We start from the raw sequence: 18,539 nt of genomic DNA, 5'->3' as shown, positions 1-18,539 counted from the left end.
AAACGATTGAGTGAAGACATCCCTGCAGCAGCAGAAATACTGCAGGAAGCAATTGGCAAAGTCATTCAGCATATACCCAATACTCTGAACCACAAAGATAGCATACTAGTATATGGGCCCAGCTCACAAGAACATGACAAGGCACTGGATAGAGTATGTCACGCTCTGGTGGAAGCTAACTTAACGCTAAGCAAAGAGAAATGTGAGTTTCATTGTTCCACCCTCAAGTTCTCTGGGCACATTCTGTCGGAGGCTACAACAAAGGGTGCCAGTGACAAAGTGGTTATGGCCGATGACTTTTATGCAACTACCCTTCAACCCCGGGAGTCAGCCGACATTGGTGATCATGTGCCACGCTCTCTGCTTTCATCTCCTGCCACTGATTTAGCAGCAGCGGTAGAATGCTATCATCGTGTGGCAGATCAAGTCAGGTCACCGGCAGTTCCCCTGGAAGATGTTCGGCAAGCCACCAGAGATGATGCTGTTTTAAAAAAAATCATATACTGTCTACGAAACAACCGGTGGAGAGACGTTAACAAAGAAGGGGAGAATGATCCACAACTTCAGCAGGAACTGCAAGTGTTCCAAAACATTCGGAGGGAATTGTCTGTCACCCCTGATGGGCTTCTGTTAAGGAACCAAAGGATTATCATTCCCAGTAAATTACGTCAGAGAATCGTCAATTTAGCACACACCAGTCATCGTGGTGTGGGTGCCACCAAGAGAACTGTGAGAGAATGGGTCTGGTTTCCCTCACTCGATCACATGGTTGAACTAGCGCTGCAGGATTGCCATCAATGCAAAGTAGTCAACGCTGGAGGTCCACACCAGCCTCTGCCAAAGACTGGACTACCTCAAGAAGTGTGGCAAGAACTAGTCATAGACTTTCATGGCCCGTTACCTTCGGGCCAGTATGTCCTCGTGGTGATGGACGAACTTTCCAGATTCCCAGTTGCTCAGCTTGTCTCCTCCCTGAGTGTGCTCAACATTATAGCGATGCTTGACGAAGTCTTTGATGCATGGAGTGCTCCCAAAGAGCTGAAAGCAGAAAATGGTTCCCCATTCACTAGTTCAGAGTTCGAGGATTTTACAAAGCAGCTCAACATTCACCATCAAAGGATCACCTCGCTGTGGCCACCAGGTAATGGCACTAGGGATCGGTTCATGGCTATCCTTCGGAAAACGTTTCAACAAACCGCTCTGAACCGGAAGGACTTTCAGGCGACCCTTGATGAAGTAGTGAGAGTCTACCGAAACACTTCCCATGTCACCACGGGCAAGTGCCCAGCAACATTGATGTTGAGTCGACCCCTCCTGACAAGAATGTCCACAAGGGAGGGCGCACTGAGACATGTGTCAACGACTGGCTGTGTTTCCCAAGTCAGCACTGCCCAGAAGGCCAAGACTGAAGAAATGAAATTGCGTGTCGATCACCGCCGGAAGATGAGACACTCCTCCCGGCCGGCAGGGGACACAGTGGTGATAAAGCAAGAGCAACAACCAGAAACAGATTACCCTGTGGTGATAAAGCAAGAACAATCAGCAGAGGCAGACTGTCGATTCTGGGACGATCCTTTGACTACCACATGTCAGAAGGGCACCCTAGTGACCACAGCACCTGCCGGTCAGAGAATCCCCAACAGCATGTCGCATGCACTCGAGTGTGCCCCAGTCCTTGGAGGCGCCCTCACTACAACGGTTGAGCCATCCAATGGTGAATGCTGTGAGAGTTCTGTTCTGAACATTAACCCTATTCATAGGGACACCCAGGCTGAGAATGAGATTGCCGGTGGAGGAGTCTCCCAACGGCCCCGACGAGCTGTTCATCGGCCTAAACGACTAATTGAGGAACTGTGAATTAACTTGTTGTTCCGTTTTGTCAAGAAAGGGGGAGATGTGGTATTGTAAACGTTCTAGTAGCTGGGTGGGCGGAGTTAGTGGGATGAGTGAGAATCCAGAGGATGGGCTAGTCAGTTAGAGAAGGGACGTGGACCTGAGAGCACCTGTTGAATAAAGCTCCTAGATACATAAAGAAGTAGTCTGTCGTTATTACGAGGAAGACAAGACAGCTGGTAAAGGTCATTCGTGTTAACCTCGCATGCGTTGCAATGCATGCGTGGTTAACGTTATGGCTGGAAACGGCCGCGTTGTAGTGGTCGTTTCCCGATAGAGCGCTGGAAGGTAGTCTGGAGTGCTGGCAGGGGAGCCTGGTGCTGACAGGTCCTGACCTAAGCCCACTCAGCTCTGAGATAGTGCTCCCTAAATAGCAACAGAGCTCTTGAGTGTGCAGAATCCCTGTGTGAGTACAGCATTGTCCCCAAAGTATTCTTTGAATTCTTGTTCCTGTAGTCCTTTTATTCCTTTATTAATGCAGAATTAAAGGCAACACAATGCAAACAAACAATCCTGTCCTAGATGAGCGACTCATGCATGAAGCTGGTGAATTTGAGAACTCTGCTGTTTTGCTCAATAATTTAATTTGAGATGAAATGTTGATTGAGGCGTCACAAATAAGATATCAAAATATCTCCCATAAGCAGAATGGAAACATGGACATTTCAAAGATAAGCAGGCTGGAAACTGGGCTGCCCTCTTGACATTCAACTAAAAGCTAAGCACACATCCAGGACAATTTGTTCAATCAAGTAGGATTGCTTTACTTGCCTGGGCATTTAGTGTAGGTGATTAGGGCAGAAGGATGGCTGGAGTCTTTTGAATATGACCGTTAGCCCCTATTACTCATAAATGATGGTCTGCTTTTGACATAGGCAGTGGAGGTACACTTGGCTAGAAACTGAAGCAGCAAATAAACACCGTTCTCAATGGCTACACTTAAGTATTTAACGGTGTAAAGACTTTGTTCTCTAGAAGAAGTACGAAAGATAAAATAATTTACATATTTTAAAGAGCCTGATGTGTGGTCTAGTGTGTGGCAGTGAATGGTCAGCTTTAACCTGAATACATCTAAAGTCACAAGATACAGAGAAGTACATACATGCGTGAATCCTTAGAGGGACACGTTTCAGTTCGTCAGTTCCTAAGTAGTGGATTATCTGGACACTCTCTAATAGAGAGGTGTAATGGGAAGAAAAGGGGAATACATTGATGTTACAGCTTCGGGTTAAAGACATGGCTAGTGATTGTCACTCGAATATCTACTTCTATTATATGTTCAGAAATTCAATTATTTTGTACCCAAAAATCAGTTTCCAATTTATGAAAATGTGCATCTTTATATTAAATGCTTGCTAGTCATTTTAGAATAATAAAACCACTTTCCCAAAACGAAAAGCTATTATTTTCACTTTTAACAATCACATGCTAGATGCTCAAACATTAATTTATAATTTACATCAAGTATATACATGTATCAGTATCAAAGATCCACAGAGTCTGGCATGCATGTATCTATATCACCAACTAGTCTAAGGAAGTCCACAATATGTCAAGAATTACCAGTATGCCCAGTGCTCTGAATCTACCACTTGATGGTACACATCATTTTATATACAAAAACACAAATAAAATAAAAATAAGTAAAAACTTATACGAGGACTAACAGGCAGCACGACCATCATCACGTCATGGATTTCCAGAATAGGCATGGAATTACCATTACTATGTCAGGGCCAGCGTTGTACCAGTGATGGGCAGTGGACATGGATGCCCAACTTTTGTATTCCAAGAATTTATACCATTAAGTTAGACCTAGAAATTTGGGGTGGACACCATCATAACAATTACAATCTTAATAATTAATGATCAGCATTTTTCTTGGAATGTTCTCAGTTGTGTAATGTGTGCCCCTTTTACACGAACTAACAAAAATATGCTAGTGCCGATATTTTTCCACGTCTGGGCACCATCATCCCATGGTGCCCATATATGCCAGGAATTATCAGTATGCCAGGCATATCCTCAATCTCATGAGCAAACTCCACTCGCACTTTGAGGCTGTTGCGTAAGCGAACAGACACCGCAACATTAGAAACCCTCTTTCACTTGTTTCCTCTCTGCTGTTGAGATGCTTCAGGTCAGGCGGGAGTCCCTCCTAGATGAGGAGCAGGCTTGATGTCCAATGCTAGAAACAGGAACCAGCAGATCAGCAATTCCAAACTGAAAAATGAAATACAGCTGGAACAGTAATGATGGGCATAATGAGTAGATGGCCAAGCCCAATTTGACTACCAACTTTTCATAGAGCTTGGGATCCAACCCCTGCTGCTCTGACCAGCTTCCAGTCTGCTGGAAGGACCCTCCGCGTGCAATCGTAGCCACATCCGCCCTAGAGGTAAATTAGAAACAGGTATCACAAAACTACTACAGTGACCGTAAGTATAGTTGTTGGTTGCATTGTCCAGGATAAAAAAATGTAGTATAGTCTGTTATTGTATAGAGTGAGTAGGTTTTATTCTTGACATAAATTGTCAATTGCGCCACTTTGAAATAAGCCAAAAACATCAAGGATTTGCCGCCACATCAAAGATTTGCTGCTGACACGTGTTTGGCCCCCTAGCACTGCCCGGGCTTTCTCAAAACTGACAATATTAATATTGATTTTAATTATAATCTAGAAGTCTCAATACATTGTATAAAGAATTCGTAAGCAACGTAAACACACATACGGCACCCATGGATCACACAAATGGCCTAGCGAAAGTGAAAGTTAATTCTGATTTCTCTATCACAACAATCTCCTCCACTCTATTGATATAATAGGTTTATCCTTTTCTTTCTTTCCTTCCTCTTTTCTTTTACCGGCCCTTTCCTACACTCGTCATTTAATTCACATTCACCATGCTTGTGTGTGCCCTACAGTTGCTGTGCCACCAGCACACATGTTCACATTATTTATGGATTCTGTATATAATATATTTAGACTTCTAGATGGATATTAATATTTGCATCCTTGGACAAGCCCTGAGTTTACAGCACGAGGGGCCCAAACAGGTGTGGCAGTAATTCCTTGAACTGACACAATTGACAACTTTCGCCAGTAACAAAATGTACTCATTTTAATAAACAACGCACTATACTATATTTCTATATACTGACAGTGTTACAATCAACTTAACATATGGTCCCTGCAGCAATTATTTTATATATGTTTCCACTTTATGTACGAATTGAACATATTTGTAAGGCAAAGGGGACCCCCACTGAAAACAGGAATTGTCCTTAATTCATGAAGGTAAGGCATGGACCTATTTAAACCCTTTTTGCTTTAAACACATATGCTTTTGAGGGTATTGTATTTATTTGTCACTTACGCTCTATGGGCACGTCACTATGCTTAGTTTGGCCATCTATTGCAACATCGCCATCCGAACTGGAAAGAATGTGTCCACCTCAGTCATCATACCGTGATGGACATTTCATAGCTAAATCCGCTCATATTTTGGCCTGCCAAGCCCCAAGCATTGGGAGATCCACCTTATCCCAATGTTTAGCTTTTGAAATATATAATTATTTTCAGCCGACAAGAAGGCTTGGGTTAGTTTACATTTGCCTCTACTTTGAATCTTGACATGACCAACTCGAGGTTCCATCCTCCTGAAGTTGTAAATTGAGTGCAATTACAGTGGGTAAGATTGACATCTTTTCTTTCCTGTGCTTATAAAGGAAGATATGTAAAAAACAAATTAATATTACATAACTACTAATTATCATGAGTAATATCTATCTCTTGCATTTTTTTCTACTGATTAATAATACTATCTCTTTTGTAAACAAATCACAGCTAGTGCACACGTAGACCATATTTGTGCTTACTTTTAAAACATTTTTTTACTGTTTTTTATATAGCGCAAACTTGACCCGAAGATATTGGGTATCAGAGCGCTTTACATAGCACAAGTTGCGTTACATGAGGACACATTCATTTTTTTGTTAGGCACGGGGAGATTAAGTGATTTGCCCAGAATCACAGGATGTTCAGCGTCATTGCCGAGACTCGAACCAGGTTCCCCAGATTAGAGATGGACCGCCCTAGTCGTTAGGCCAACTCCTCTCCCCGACTCTTCTCCCCTCTACTCTTTTCAGAAAAGGAATTTCTTCACAATGTTTTTCATTTGCAGTTCGTACACACTATTTTAACTCCGTGCAAGAAGGGGGAGTGCTCATTATCTTACCCCTAAATGTGTCTCTTTAGTTACCTGGGAAAAATTGCCAGTGTTGAAGGAACCCTCTCTAGATGATTTTTACAGCTCTCATGATATCGCTTCCTAGGATGTCATCTGGCTTAAAGGCAAAATGATAACACTTTCTGTGATGACATCGGAGGAGCGAAGGGTGTGTGATGTCACTTCCACTACTCTCCGTATTTGGGTAAATAAAAGTCCATGTGGTACATACACCTGAAAGAAACCACTTACAGCATTTTTTTAAATTGTATATAGCTCTAACTCGACTCAAAGGTATTGGAGCGCTTTACAGTTTACCAGTTACATTACACCAGATTCAAGCAAGCAGAAGCAAGCACGTTTTTGGGTGACTTGTTTTTATGTCTCGCCAATTACATCCCGAAGGGATGATAGGCGAGATTATAGTAGGCGGTCCGAAAAGTCTACCTAGCTGCGGATCGCGTATAGTTCATTTGAGTAAGGCGCATGCACATCATTGCCAGCCACATCACACACCACACACCACCATTTGTCTGTGCCTCGGCATCAGACTTCAAAGGCTGCCGCTCCCCCGCCCCTGCATCAGACTTGAAAGGAATTCACGCCCCCACCCCAGCAATGCAGAGAGCTTGTCGTGTTTTTATCTTTGATGGAAGCTCCTTTCAGTTTCGCGCGAGGCAATTCTTTCCATCCCTCCCCCGTCCCGCAGGCCAATGCATTCTAATTTGCCCCCCGCCCTCCCTCCCTGTTCGTGCCTTCAAATGTTTGTTTTCTTCAGAGCCATGACGTTGCGGCTCGCCCCCACCCCCACCGAGGTCATTTACAAACTTCTCCTCGTTTTGTTTATTTAAAGTGCGAGCTCTAGTTTTCCCGTTTACTGCTGGCGAGCTTGATTTCCACTTCTTTCATGTGGTCGCTGGACAGGAAAATCTGAAGTGAATACTTGTTTCCTTTACTGTGGAGCACTCCATTAGAGCAGTGTGTTTTTGACCCGTCACACTTGTGTACGTTGCTCCGTGTGCACTTTGTGTTGCTTCCTGTTGCCCAGCTGCTTCTTCCAGCCCTCTTTCCTCGCGTGCCCTCCTGTGTGATTCTCCCCATTGCTTCCCCCTCCTCCATTAGAGCGGTGTGTTTTTGACCCGTCCCACTTGTGTATGTTGCTCCGCATGCACTTCCTGTTGCTTCCTGTTGCCCAGCTGCTTCTTGTAGCCCTCTTTCCGCGTGTGCCCCCCTGTGTGATTCTCCCCATTGCTTTTCCCTCCAATAGAGCAGTGTGTTTTTGACCCATCACTCTTGTGTGCGTTGCTCCGTGTTGCTTCCTGTTGCCCAGCTGCTTCTTCCAGCCCTCTTTCCTCGTGTGCCCCCTGTGTGATTCTCCCCATTGCTTCCCCCCCTCCATTAGAGCGGTGTGTTTTTGACCTGTCACACTTGTGTATGTTGCTCCGTGTGCACTCCGTGTTGCTTCCTGTTGCCCAGCTGCTTCTTCCAGCCCTCTTTCCTCATGTGCCCCCTGTGTGATTCTCCCCATTGCTTCTCCCTCTCCATTAGAGCGGTGTGTTTTTGACCCGTCACACTTGTGTACGTTGCTCCGTGTGCACTCCGTGTTGCTTCCTGTTGCCCAGCTGCTTCTTCCAGCCCTCTTTCCTCGTGTCCCCCCTGTGTGATTCTCCCCATTGCTTTTCCCCCTAATTCTGGTGTTGCTTTTGCTCTTGTCCTCCACATTTGAATCCTTTCCAGCCCTTCACCTTTGCTTCTGTCCACTTCCGTGTTGCTTCGGCGCCCCCTTCTACCCTTGTGTAGCAATGCTGTTCTCAACCGTTCCCTGAATTGCTTTCTTAGTTACCGATCCAACTCTTATCAGTAACTAAAAATATATTAAAAGCTCCTGCTAATTTTTGTAGGAGCGCACTTGTGTGGTGTGCGTGCCAACTAGATAACTCTGGTGACCGCATCAAAGAATTTTTTTGTTGTTGATATTTTAAACTGGTCATGCTGCCCGTTGTAGGTGCTGTGCAGCCTGGTTAAAAACCTTGGTAAAGCCATTGGTCATGAAGGAGAAACCTGTTGACTTTTCCCATTATTTCTTCTAAACTGCAGCCAAGAAGAACGGGTTTTCAACTTGAATGTGTGTGTTCCAGACCTGTCTGGCTAGCTCTCAGTGCTTATCTTCATTTTTTATTTTAAACTTAGAAATCTCTAGTAATCGTGATTTATAACTGGACGATCTTAAACCTCCATATATTTGTATCTATTAAAGACAAATGGGCCACAGGGTGCACTGTCATAAACACCCCCTCCACACACCCCCACACACACAACCCCACTCACACACACAACCCCTACACACACACACAACCCCTCCACACACACAACCCCTCCACACACACAACCCCTCCACACACACACAACCCCACTCACACACACAACCCCCCACACGCAACCCCCCACACACAACCCCCACACACAGCCCCCACAAACACAACCCCCACAAACACAACCCCAAACACACACACAACCCCCACACACATCCCCACATACACACAACCACACGCACACACAAGCACACGCACACAACCACAAGCACACACACCACACAACAACCCCAAACACAACACACACACAACCCCAAACACAACACACACAACCCCACACACACAAACCCACACACACAACCCCACACTCACACAATTACACTCACACAACCATACTCACACAACCACACACACACACAAACACAACCACACGCACTACCACAACCACACGTACTACCACACACACTACCACACACACAACCACACACAACCACAACCATCTATCTATCTATATAGCTATCTATCTATCTATCTATCTATCTATCTATCTATCTATCTATCTATCTATCTATCTATCTATCTATCACGCTCACTCTCTCTATCGCCCTCACTCTATCTATTGCCCTCACTCTATCTATTGCCCTCAGTCTATCTATCTATCGCCCTCACTCTAACTATCTATCTATCGCCCTCACTCTATCTATCTATCTATCCCCCTCACTCTATATATCGCCCTCACTCTATATATCACCCTCACTCTCGCCCTCACTCTATCTATCGCCCTCACTCTATCTATCTATCCCCCTCCCTCTATCTATCTATTGCCCTCCCTCTATCTATTGCACTTCCTCTATCAATCGCATCACCACAGCATCACTCACCAAGACCACAGCATTACTCAGGGCACCACAACATCACTATGAGCTACCACAGCATCACTGAACGCCACAGCATCACTCGTCGCCACCACAACATCACTCAGCGCCACCACAACATCACTCAGCGCCACCACAACATCAATCTGTGCAACTATTCAACAACAACCGGTTCAAATATGTTCTCTCAATGTTTCAAGCTTTATTACAAATGTCACAAAAAAATGTTAATATTTCACTTCTGTTCTTGGATTTTCCTCACAAAAAAATACACTGGAAATTATCTTCACAAAAGTTATTTACAAAAGTTTAAGCTATTGCCATTATAAATTACAATAACTTTTATTTAAGTATTAAATATTAAAAATAAAATAAAAGCCATTGTTATTTGTAATATCAATACATCTAATTCACGTAAATACAACACATATAGCATTACAAATGCTACAGGTGTCACATTTGCGAAAGTTATAGCTATTGCTGTTGTAAATGACAAAGCTATTAAATTTGCTATTTTCAAAACCAATACATAAATAAAAAAATTGTCATTTACAATACCAATAGCTCAAACTTTACTAAAGCGAGACCTATTGCATTGCAAATGCTTATTTTATTTCTTGACACATCATCTCGTACCAGAGGATCCAGTCAATAAATGCATTCCTCTGTTTACACATCGTAAATTTTGGGATAGACACCATCTTCAAATGAACCCATTTGTTAGCCTATTTCCTTTGCTATCGATCGCAGTACACCCGACTTGCCATAAAAAAAGAGATAAAAATATAAAGCATTTCAGCAGGCTCGAGCTGGCATAATTAAGATTAGAAAAGGTCTACGAGCAGTTTACAGGGCTAAATAGCCAACCAGTACCGGCTCCCTTTCATAACGAGTGGCAGGAGGGACATGTGGGGGGATAATAAGACCAATAAAAAAAGCACTTACCTGCTGCTGCTGACCACCGTCTAGGTGTTCTTCTGCTTCGGTCCATACACACTGCGCAGTTTACTAGACGCCAATCAAGACGATGCTCTCATACTGCTAATACAGCATGAGAGCAACTCTGTGATTGGCCCGAGTAGGCTTGTTTAGCGGGCTTGTTTAATTCTCGCTGAGGTCCTAGGAGTCTGTGTCTCTACTCCACACAGCTGTACAACACAGCTTGTGTGGAGAGAGATACAAGTGCGCATGACGGTTTGGCCGGCCTTAGACAGCCGGCCAAACTGTCATGTGCACTACTCCCCTGCTGTCATCATGGCCCGCCCACACTTGGCTGCCTTAAGCAGAGAGAAAAATAAAATGATAATAAAATGGTTTTATTACCATTTTATTTTTCCCATTTCACTCAGCTGCCTCGCTCTCAGCAGGGGGGTGATGCTCCTATGCTAGAGAGTAGGAGCCACAGCTGTAGCCAATGTAACAAGAAAGCTTCCTATTCACAGTGAAAGTCATAAACTAGCACTCACAGATGTATACCTACGCACAGGGGCAGATTTACTTCTTTCTGGAAATCACAAGCATTCCCAGGGCAATGCATGGAAAGCTGTGCCAGGCAACTGTTTCCATGTCTATTCCTGTGAAAGTCATGTGAGATTTCCCGAGGTATCCTATGTCACCTGTGTAAGTTCTCCACAGTGGAGGACTCTGCACAGGGAGAACCGGATTCTATGGCAGGACCGGAGGCTTCAGATTATGCTTTCTCATTTCTTTACTGCAACAACAGCAGCCAATGAAAATGAAAGTACACATGTAAAAAATAACATTTCTCATGAGGCTTTGAACCACGCCTCTCTTACAACAACCAATCACAAAGGTATCATGTCTATAAATCCTGGAGACACTAGACCGGCCTCCTCTTTCTTTGCTGCTCCGCAGCCCAGATAAGTGCTCTTTTTCTTTCATGTTAGCTCTTTTACTTGTGCTTGATGACTGTACATTGTTGATGCCATTGACTGTTGTTTCTTATTACTCATGTGTATTGCATAGTTTGATTGATCGCTTTACGGTTTCTTGGCACTGTTTATTCATACATTGTCCGCTTTGCTTTTAGATTGGGGCCGGAGCTTCGCTCCGTTCCCCGCTTCCCCGTGGTGGCGCGTGTTGCGCACCTAGGCCCGTCCGATCCCTTCCCTCAACTTCCAGTCGTCGCTGCCCTGCGGCGCAGGCTTCGGCTAGCCGCACTAGTGAGGGGTTAGCCCCCCCTCGGGGACGAGCATGCGTTGGTGCCGTCGAGGCCTTACGCACGTCTCGGGGAGCCCGCGCACGCCGTGTTGGCACGCGCAGTTCTCGAAGGTGCCAGAACGACGCTCTGCCCCCGGCTGAAGTGGGGATCGACGCAGCTTGGGCCAGGAGCCGTGGGAGATTTCTGTGCTTTTGGGCAGCTTATTTTGGTTCAAGCGACTCCATTTTTCCTCCATTAGTCCTGAGAGGGACTTGGCCTTGCTCTTGTTTCTTCCCTGGTATTTCCGGCTCCTGCGCCTGGCACCCCCCGCCCTCGACGCCCTTGCTCGGGCTGGTCTTTGCTTCCCGCTGGGGACTAGAGTTGGAATTTCGGATTCCTGATTGCGATGGCAGACACTGAGTACTGTGAAGAGGAGGATGCTGCGTATGGTTTTCAGGGACAGCAGGAATTCTATGAAGGGGACTCCATGGAGGAGATCATAGACAAAAAACTCGATGCCAAATTGGATAAAGCCCTTTTCTCTGCCCTCTCCCCTCTGGCCAAGAAACTGGATCTGCTGGTCCCGGGTAAGCCGATGCCCGTTCCGGGCAAAGATGCCCTTCAGCCCCCTCCCCCGAAGAAGGCGGCTTTTGACCTTTAATGGCCGCATGCCCAGTCTTACGACAAACTTTATAAGTCCCAGGAGTCTCGTTCCCAAGACAAGCCTGTTACCCCTCCCCCCACTTCCCCCCTGGTTATCACCACAACGGATACTGGCACCGATACCGATTCCTCGGATGCCGCTAAAAAGCGTAAGCACACTTGCCCGGTCATTCCCACTCCCTTTTTATTTGATCCGACGGACATTGTCCACCCCAGATCATCCGACTGGGTTCCCCCTCCGGCGGTGGCGACCTATCTGGAGACTCATCTCCGCAAGGGGTTCGACAAGGAGGTTCGTGCCCGCCTGAAATCTGAATGCCCGCGCCCCGATTTGGCCCACAAAGTGGCTCTCACTCCGGACATAGACCCTTCCATGACCACTTTTCTTAAAAAGTATAAAAAGGACCCAAAGAAAGGGATTGATCGCGAGCTCAGAGCGTGCCAAGATAAGGTCCTCGACCTTTCGGGTCCATTGGCCAAGATCCTGGAATTGGTCCTGCAGGCGCAAGAGACTGGTGCCGCCATTCACCCTGAGGTTTTGGAGGGTTGGGCTCAGAGGGCCATTTGTATGCTGGGCAACGCGAATTGCGCCCTTGCCTCGGAACGGCGGAAGTCCGTCCTTCTCCGGATCGACCCCCAACTGGTGGAATTGGCTTCCTCGGAGCCGGGTCCTTTGGCGGAAGGACAGTTGTTTGGGGATAATTTCGTTAAAGACATTGCAAAATTTGTGAACACTTTTGCTTCTTTGGACAAGTCTCAGGCATCGCTGAAACGTGTTCTGCAGGTCTCTGGTAGGGCCGGGTGTGGCAGAGGACGCTCGACCGGCCGCTACTCAAATCCCAGTCCTCAAAGAGGCTACGCCCCTAGGCGGGGTAGAGGGTACACGCAAGAACCGGATCAAGCCGGATTTTACCCGCCCCGATCACGCGGCTTCAGGGGCCGCTACAACAAAGGAATCAATCGAGGCTACAAAAACTTCGATAACCAATCTTCCGGTAAGTCTCTCTCTTCCTGTACTTCCGTTAGGGGGAAGATTGCGTCATTTTGTCCAGAATTGGGCAACTCTCACTTCAGATGTGTGGGTCCTTCAGACCGTCCAGGGTTACGAGATAGAGATGGTGTCTTGTCCCTTTCAGCCCTTCCCCCCCCGTCCTCTCCTTTTTTCCCATCTCGAACAGAGTTTTATAGACTCAGAACTAGACGAGCTTTTGGCAAAACAGGCCATTGCTGCAGGGCCCTTCCTGCCGGGAGGCTTCTGCAGCAACATCTTTCTTGTTCAAAAGAAAGGAGGCAGTCAGCGCCTCGTGTTAAACTTGAGGGATTTCAACCCCTTTGTCACGTATCGACACTTCAAAATGGAGGGCATCCATCTTTTGCGAGACCTTCTCTTGGAAAACGACTGGATGGTCAGACTGGACCTGAAAGATGCCTACTTGACGGTCCCAGTCTGCCCATCACATCAAAAGTTTTTGCAATTCCCCTGGAAAGGGCGTTGGTTTCGTTACGAGGTACTTCCTTTCGGGCTGTCCTACGCCCCTTGGGTGTTCTCCAAACTACTCAAACCGGTGGTCTCCCGCCTCCGGGAGATGGGAGTTCGGTTGATTGTCTATCTAGATGATATGCTGATCCTGGCACAGGACCGGTCCCTCCTTCTCACGCATTTGGAGTGGACGACGTCCTTGTTGCAGAATCTGAGATTCGTGATCAACACCAAGAAATCGGTGCTGATACCGGATCTTCAGATGGAGTTCCTTGGTTTCCTGATAGACTCGGTCTCGGCCCAGCTTCTCCTTCCTCTGCCGAAGATCAGGTCGATCAAGAGAGAAATCACAGCTACCCTGGCCAAAGAGAAGATTTCTTTGAGGGTTCTGGCATGGATTGTGGGCCTTCTGGCCTCGTCGATTCAGGCCATTTTTCCCGGACCTTTGCATTACAGAGCCCTGCAGAGGCTCAAGATCTTCTACCTACAGAGAAACTTTCACTACGATCACTTGATCCCTCTCTCCTCCGAGTCCAGGGAGGAGCTTCAGTGGTGGTTGGACCACATGTCAGCCTGGAACGGCCGAGCTATATTCGGCACAGCCCCGGATGTGGTGGTGGAATCCGATGCCAGCCAGTGGGGCTGGGGCGCTCGCTGCGGCGAGTTTGCCACAGGAGGACGTTGGTCTGCAGACGAACTATCACTTCACATCAATTGTCTAGAGCTTCTAGCAGGGTCTTTTGCCATCAGGTCTATCTCACCGCTGAAGAGCAATTGTTGTATCCTCCTTCGGATGGACAATGTCTCCGCGGTGCGATATAAGGAATTCTGGCACTTCTGCCTGGATCGCAAGATCTCCGTGGTGGCGGAATACCTTCCCGGGAAACTCAATCAAGTAGCGGATTGGCATTCCCGATTTCTCCGGGACTCCAGCGATTGGAGGCTCCATCCATCGCTGTTTTCCCGGATCATGTCGCTACGAGGCCCGTGTCGGATCGACCTGTTTGCCTCGCGCCTCAATGCCCATCTTCCCCTGTTTTACAGTTGGAGACCGGACCCAATGGCTCTGGGGACGGACGCGTTCCTTCATCATTGGGGACATCAGAGGAATTATGCATTTCCACCGTTTGCACTGATCCCGAGAGTAGCGGCATTGCTGCGCCGACAGGAGGCGACGGTGGTGCTAGTAACGCCTTATTGGTCGACTCAGTCGTGGTTTCCCACACTGTTGGAATTGTCAATAGACCTCCCCTTCCAGCTCCCAGTCTTCCCGACGCTTCTGCAGGACCCAGTGGGGACGTGCCACCCCCTGGTCCTGCAGAACCAGCTGTCGCTCATGGTATGGACGCTCTCCGGAGACATGAACGCATTGTAGGCCTTTCACGAGAGGCTTCCAGCTTTATGCAGCAGGCGTGGGCTCCTTCCACCCGAAAACGATACTCTTCTTCGTGGAAGAAGTGGGTGGGTTGGTGCCTTCCAAAACAGGTGGATCCCGTGGGATCAAATATAACAGAGGTTCTGAATTTTTTGTCAGAGTGTGCGACTTCTGGCCTGGCTTACAGGTCGGTTAACAACTTCAGGTCTGCTATTTCTGCTGGTCACGACCACATAGACGGTAAACCTGTGGGGATGCATCCTTAGGTATGTAAGTTACTTAAAGGCGTGAGTGTGGCCAACCCTCCTCGGCCCAGGTATTCCACCATGTGGGACGTTAATAAGGTGCTGAATTTGTTGGAATCCTGGCCCGATAATGGTGATTTGTCTCTGAAGCAGCTTTCTGCCAAGCTTACTATGCTATTGTGCCTTATTTCATGTCGGAGGGTTTCAGATGTCAGAGCTTTGGATTTGGCTGGGAGGATGTTTTCACCCCAAGGTGTGTCCTTTGTCATTACTAGACGTACTAAGACCATGTCCCGTTCAGTTGATTATCCTGCCTTTCCTCATAACGGCAAGCTGTGTGTTCTTCAATGTCTTAAATGTTATGAGGAGCGTACTAGTGTACACAGGGCGGTTTCTCTGGGGCAGGTATTGATATCTATTCAGAAACCGTTCAAGCCAGTCGCTGCTGCTTCTTTAGCCAGATGGGTCAGGTGGATCATGTCGGAAGCCGGCATTGATATTTCTGCTTATGGGGCACACTCTGCGAGGGGTGCGATGGCTTCTAAGGCTTACCTATTGGGTTCTCGCTTGGAGGACATTCTGAAGGCAGCTGACTGGTCCTCAGATTCAATGTTTAAGGTGTTTTATTACAAACCGATTCCTCATGTTTCTGATGCTGTAATTGACGAGCTTTAACGTGAGCTTTGAACCAGCATAATCTGAAGCCTCCGGTCCTGCCATAGAATACAAAATTTTCTAGCTATCGCAACAAGAATTTTAGATTCTATTAAGGACACGGAGGCGAGGATTATCCCACCCGTTGGGACTGTTATACAACTGTTGTTGTTTACATGGTTTTACCTAACTGTTTTGCCCACCCTTACAACGATCTAGGTTGTGGTGGAAATTTTTCTCAAACTTCCTTTTTATGTTCTAGGAAACGACTCCAACAAGAGTTGAAGATCGCCGGTGCTTGGCTGCCGCTCCTTCCGGATGGAAGTTTCCTTTTCTGGTCAAGATTTCTCCTTTGGGACTTCTGCTGGATCTGTTTTCCGTTGCAGTATTAAACTTTTCAGTGTGTTGAGACTGTTACTGACTTTCGCGCAAAGAAAGAGGAGGCCGGTCTAGTGTCTCCAGGATTTATAGACATGATACCTTTGTGATTGGTTGTTGTAAGAGAGGCGTGGTTCAAAGCCTCATGAGAAATTTTATTTTTTACATGTGTACTTTCATTTTCATTGGCTGCTGTTGTTGCAGTAAAGAAATGAGAAAGCATAATCCTCGCCTCCGTGTCCTTAATAGAATCTAAAATTCTTGTTGCGATAGCTAGAAAATTTTGTATTCCCTGCACAAACGCATATTTAAAAAAAATATATCTCTTTAGGTAAAATATTTTTCTTCATGGAGAAACCCTCTTACCTACACCCCATCAAATTTCCACCCTGGAAATGAATGGATTCCAGCCCAAGGCCTGAGTGAAACTCCGACGTTTTCAAGGGTTGACAGGAAAATGAGTAGAGTTTCTGAATGCCAACAAACGTCCAGGTTTGTGGTTGCTCAAAAACTTACAAGGCTAGCCACGCCTTGGACTGCCCACATTCCCTACTGTTGAGTGGGATTTACTGGGTACGGAGAACTCCTGAACTCATGGCAGAGATGTCCGCATGTAGAATCAGGCTTAAGCCTTTCAGGAATTTTTGTGTGAATTCCTGGCAGGTACATTTGGTCCTTTTTGTTTATACTTGATCTTATTCATGCAAAACGACAAATACATATATAAAGCTTGAATCAATGTGTGTTTTCAATTGGACAAGAGGTATGTCTCTCTGGTGCTTATGAAAAAGGTCCTACCAAATCTACAGCTATGATTAAACTACATATGCATGATGATATTTATAAATACCAGAAGAGTACAGGAACCATTCATTCATTAAATCTTTATTTCGACATTTTTTCAGTCATAAAATATTACAATAAAAACACTATACATAAAAAGCATAAAATGGATTAGATAAAAATGAATTTGTCATGAAATGTACACAGTCACCGTATAAAATCACCCCTGGGTGCCACTGTAATAAGAGAGGATCTTTTGGACCACATTGCTAAAAGGAATTTTGAAAGTGCAAAAACTATATGTGGTGATGTATCTGTCTTGAAAACTTTCATTGCAACAGAGCATTTATCAAAACCCATGTTCTTGCATAGGGGAACAAGCCAGTACTTTCTAGCTTTTCTGTAGGCAGGGCAGAAGAAGAGCATATGCATTTCATCCTCCTTAAACGCACCACACCCAGGGCAGGATTTGCTCATGGAAGACGACCACTTGCCTACAAATACCCCTAGCGGTAATGATCCATGCCTCCATTGAATGTATAACTTCCTTGCTCCTACTGGGTAGATAACATTCAAAAACTCAAAAGCAAAAGAATATTTGAGTGTTAGAAAAGTTATTGTCAGGGAGCCAGCTTTAGAATCTTGCAACCATATATTCTGTTTATAGTCCATAAAGGATTTCGCAAGCATTTTGCCGGAGACCCCCCTGCATGCTCGTTCTGGATCGTACCAGAGGTCCAATAGTCCCATTTTTCCTAGTTCGTTTTTCACGGATACAAGCCAGGGGATTTTAACTGCGCTAGCATGGTTCAGTACATCCTTCAATTCATGCCTATAATTGGACAGTTCTGGTGTTATCCATAGCCTGCACCAAAACCTTAGAGGTTTCAGAGCTAGCTCATCCTGGATAAAACTCAGTCCTAAGTCCAATCTCAATGGAAGGAGAGGAGTGCTTAGAGGGAGTGCAAGTAACTGCCTCATAAACTTGTTCTCCACTTTAACGATATCAGAGTTACAGGAGTGCCCCCAGAGTTCCCCACCATAGAGTGCCAATGCCCTTGCCTTAACTTTGTAGATCTCCAATGCGGGCTTACTGGTTTAAGAGTAGATGTATTTGCCATTTTAAGGATGCAACACGCTAACTGGGAGAGCTTGAGTTGGGCTTTCACCTGTTGGGGACCCCAAGAAAGATTTTCATTGATCGTCACCCCCAGGTATTGAAAAGTCTGTACCCTCGCCAGTCTGACCCTACCAAGGAGCGGTGTTGGGTGAGTGTGTGCCGGGGGACTGAAAATCATATATTTGGTCTTATCGGCATTGATTTGCAATCCCCGGCAACTACAGAAGTCGATAAAGCCATCCAGCACTCGCTGGATCCCCATGGGGGACTTGGAAAGCAGGGTCATCGGCAAACATGATCGCTGGCACCCTCCTGCCCACCAGTCTCGGTGCGTCATTGTTGGGAACCCAATCCAGGTGCGCTACAACACC

General features: G+C 46.2%; 1 protein-coding gene across 1 annotated transcript in view; it reads left to right on the top strand.

Annotated features, from left to right (window-relative positions):
- LOC147707887 (uncharacterized) overlaps positions 1-18,539 on the top strand; it is a 459,869-nt gene that overhangs the window by 293,853 nt on the left and 147,477 nt on the right. The window lies entirely within an intron of this gene.

This window comes from Lissotriton vulgaris, chromosome 6 (genome assembly GCF_964263255.1).
Source record: "Lissotriton vulgaris chromosome 6, aLisVul1.2, whole genome shotgun sequence".
Taxonomy (NCBI): domain Eukaryota; kingdom Metazoa; phylum Chordata; class Amphibia; order Caudata; family Salamandridae; genus Lissotriton; species Lissotriton vulgaris.
Note: the sequence above shows the minus strand (reverse complement) of the source record. Positions and strands in the feature narration are given on the sequence as shown.